Raw genomic sequence first — 4,121 nt, 5'->3', positions numbered from 1 at the left:
TTATGGGGAGAAGGCAGAAGAATGGGGTTAGGAGGGAGAGATTGATCAGCCATGATTGAATAGCAGAGTAGGCTTGGCCTAATTCTGCTCCTATTATTTATGACCGTATGACCTTATGAACACATTCAATATTTCATCTGGCAGGGAATACAACAAGCTAAATGACTGGTTGATTGAATTGATTGATTGAAAGATACGACATGGAAAGAGGCCTTTCGGCCCAATGATTCCATGCTAACCATCGATCACCTGTTCATAAGACATAGGAGCAGAATTAGGCCAATCAACCCATCGAGTCTACTCCACCATTCAATAATGGCAGATCCATTTTCCCTCTCAACCCAATTCTCCTGCTTCTCTTTGTCACCTTTGATGCTTTTACTAATCAAGTACCTGTCAATCTCATTTTAAAAACAATAGTTCTATGTTATCCTTCTTTCGTATCCACTCCCAACTATACATGAGGTCAACTTACATTGATTGATAAAATACATCTCTTGATGCTCCGGAACACATCATCAGTGATGTAACCTGGGGACATTGGGTGTTTTGGGTCTTTCAACATCATACACCGTCGCCCAGGTGACCCAGCCGTGGTTGATCAGACCACAAGTTGTGTTCAGGTGGCATTCGCTCCTCCCCATGGACTTCCTCTCCTGATCCAGTGCCATCTCAAGGCTTTTTCCGCTGCCTCTGTGGTGTTCTTGATGGCTCTTCTCCTCTCCATTCTGGTGATGCCCAGTGCACTCAAGGCTTTGTAGAACGATTGCAAAATCTCTGTAGCCAACCTCGATGAGCTTACACCTTGCCTTCCAGCCCTGCTTACGGCAGTCTATGACCAGCTCTTCATACTTGGTCTTTTTCCTCTCGTGGGCCTCCTCCAGCCGGTCCTCCCATGGCACTGTCAGTTCCAACAAGACAATGTTTTTGGTCGCCTCTGAGACCAGGGGGATGTCTGGCCTCAGGGTGGTTGTGGCGATGTGCCGTGGGAACTTCAGCTGTTTCACCAGGTCAGCAGAAAACTGCCAGCCCTGCACAGTAGCCAGGATTGCCGATGGATTATTGGCTGCTGTGGTTCTTGGCAGCTGCACTCCAGCTTTCATGAAGGTGATCATCTGGGTGGTGGGGCGTGCTCGCCTGCAGCTGCTGATTCCCATGCTGATGGCTTCTGCAATGGGTTTCAGAACCTGGTCGTGACACCAGGTGTACCGGCCCTGCCCAAGAGCCTTTGCAATGTTCCAACGTCCCCTTGCCTGAGCAATCCGGAGATTCCACTTTGTCCCAGATGAAGACGTTCGATGGGCTGGGCAGGACATCGTACACTGCCTGGACTAGGAACTTGATACGCTGTGGTTCAGCCTGCCAGAGCTCAGTCCATGTTACTTTTCGGTCCATGGCCTGCTCCCACCTTGTCCAGGCCCCCTGCTGCCTCCAGCCAACCCCTCTGCTGGACCTCTCCTCCTCCACCGCTGCCCTCACTTCCTCCTGGACCAGCCTGCGCCTCTCCTTCCCCTTGGCCTTGACAAACTGGGGAGTTGGGAAGGTTCCCAGACCCGCTCTTCCCCGAGTCACTGCTCCCACCAGGACTCTATGGTGTATCTGAGATTCCTCTTGCAGCACAGCTTAGCCGGCTCTCCACTTCCTCCCAGCTTTCACCTCCACCCCTGCCTGAGCCACCTTGGGGTTGCTGGAGTCCCTGCACAGCATCACCTCTCTGGCCTGAGTCACCTTAAACACCTCCTCCAGGGACTTCAGGGGCAGCTGGAGCATGGTGTTATTACCATAAAGGGCAATGCTGCTAAGGCTCCTGGGCAATCACAGCCACCTCCTGAGGAAGATGCTGACTTTCCTCTCTAAGCTCTTTATGATGGAGATTGGGACTTCGTAGACAAGCAGTGGCCAGAGTGTCCTTGGCAGGATACCATGCTGGTAGATCCACGCCTTGAGCTTGCCGGGAATCCCGCTTTCAACCAGCTCTCCAGCTCCTGACAGGTTGCCTGGACTGATGCTGTGTCCTTCAGGCTGCTGTTAAACACCTTGCCAAGACTCTTCATGTGCCTTTTGGAGACAGTTGGGATTGGTGTCCCTTCAATGCTGAAGCAGAACCTGTCCATGACTTTGCCTTTCTTCAGCACCAGTGACCTTGATTTTCCTGGCTTAAACCTCATCCTTGCCCATCCAATCAGTTTCTCCAACCCTTGCAGGATCCACCTGCCTCCCGGCACTGACTCAGTGGTGACAGTCAGGTCGTCCATGAAGGCCCTGATTGGTGGTTGGCGCATTCCTGACTTGGTCCGAGGACCCCGGCACTCTGGTTCAGCAGACGTGACGATCATGTTCATCGCCAAGGCAACAAGGATCACAGAGATGGTACAGCCTGTGATGATCTCAAACTCCAGCCTGTGCCACTCTGATGTTACCGACCCTGCTGTAACTCTCATGCTGAACTGGTTGTAATAGTCCAGGATGAGATCTGCCACTTGGCCCGGCACATGATGCTTGGCCATGGCTGTCTGGATCAGCTTGTGTGGGATGGAGCCGTAGGCGTTGGCCAGGTCAAGCCAGAGCACTGTCAGGACTCCCTACAGACTAATTAACTTATAAACCCTTACGTCTTTGTAATGTGAAAGGATAATGGAGCACCCAGAGAAAACCCATATGGTCAGAGGGAGAATGTGCAAACTCCATACAGACTGCACCCTAGGTCAGGATCGAACCAGGGTCGCTGGCACTGTGTGGCACTAGTTCTATCAGCTGCACAACTGTGTTGCCTTTTGCCTCAAAGTTACATTTGCCTCAAACTTTCCTCATGTTACTTAGTTCTGCTTTCAGAGATATTAAATGAGAAAATGGTAGCATCTGTAAAGGTAGGATTTCCTAAAACCCTTGTCCCACTTAGGCGATTTTTTAGGCGACTGCAGGTGACTAGGTTGTCACCACACAGTTGCCAGGGTGTCGCCTGTATGTAGGTTAATTGGCTGGGTAAATGTAAAAATTGTCCCTAGTGGGTGTAGGATAGTGTTAATGTACGGGGATCGCTGGGCGGCACGGACTTGGAGGGCCGAAAAGGCCTGTTTCCGGCTGTATATATATGATATGATATGGTCGTGAGTAATCTCCAAAGAGTTGTTGCGTCTTTCTGGTCGCCGCTGGATTTTAAAATGTTTTTTAAAAATTGGCAACTGTTGGTTTGACGCCAATGATCATAGCTTGACGTCTCCTGATGTAGGCGCTGTCATAGGTTGTCGCCAGGTTGTGACCAGGTGAAGTAGGTTGTCGCCGGTGCTGACTTCGTTGAATGCCATTGTAATAACTACGTCAACCGGCGACAGGTACCGACGTCAATACCGGAGGCCAAAATGATGTGAACTGTCTTCAGTTGTCGCCAGCACGGTCGTAGTTTGTCGTAGCTTGTCGCTGGTAGACGTAGGTTGACTTCGATTATTGTAGGTTGCCACTTGTGTGGTCGTAGGTTGTCGTAGGTGCGGTCGTTGGTGGACGTCCTAAGTCGCGACGATTGGGTCGCCGGTTGTCGGTCGCTTGCCGTAGCTTGACGTCGACTAGGTTGTAGCTTGTCGTAGACATTGTCGTAGCGGGAGGGTCCAGTCGCTGTTTTTTTTGGTGAACTGCTACGACTATTGCAGTCGCCTAAATAAATGCCTAAGTGGGGCACTAAGTGCCTAAGTCACTTAATCTGCTAGCATTGTTGCAAGAGAAATCATAAAGAAATCAGCACAAATATTTTTTTACTTAAGTTACAGGATAGGAAAAGAACCCCCAATGAAACTTTACACCCAACTGTGATATGATTCAAATCTTAAGGAAAATTGAACATTACATTGCTTGGCTTACTGCTGTGCTGGCCATTATTGGGCAGTGGGAATCAATTCCTCTGAAAATAAATGGCAAAGCAGACAAGATAAAGCAATATGCACATCATCATGGGGTGAAGAGCCAGTCTGACAATCCAACAAAATTTTAAGGGCCCCTGAAGTGAAACATTTTTTAAAATTTTTAACTGCACATGATGACATGGTGATATATTTTGGTCAGGTTTTTCAAATAAGAATAGTGGAGCAAACTAATAACCTAGTTCATGTTCAGTGTGTTCACAAACAGCA

General features: G+C 49.3%; 1 pseudogene; it reads right to left on the bottom strand.

Moving 5' to 3' along the window:
• Positions 1-619: 619 nt before the first annotated feature.
• LOC144591969 (uncharacterized) lies at positions 620-3,867 on the bottom strand (annotated as a pseudogene).
• Between the last annotated feature and the right edge of the window lie 254 nt (positions 3,868-4,121).

Source organism: Rhinoraja longicauda, chromosome 1 (assembly GCF_053455715.1).
Source record: "Rhinoraja longicauda isolate Sanriku21f chromosome 1, sRhiLon1.1, whole genome shotgun sequence".
NCBI lineage: Eukaryota > Metazoa > Chordata > Chondrichthyes > Rajiformes > Arhynchobatidae > Rhinoraja > Rhinoraja longicauda.
The sequence above is the reverse complement of the archived record's forward strand: the minus strand, read 5'-3'. Positions and strand labels throughout refer to the sequence as shown.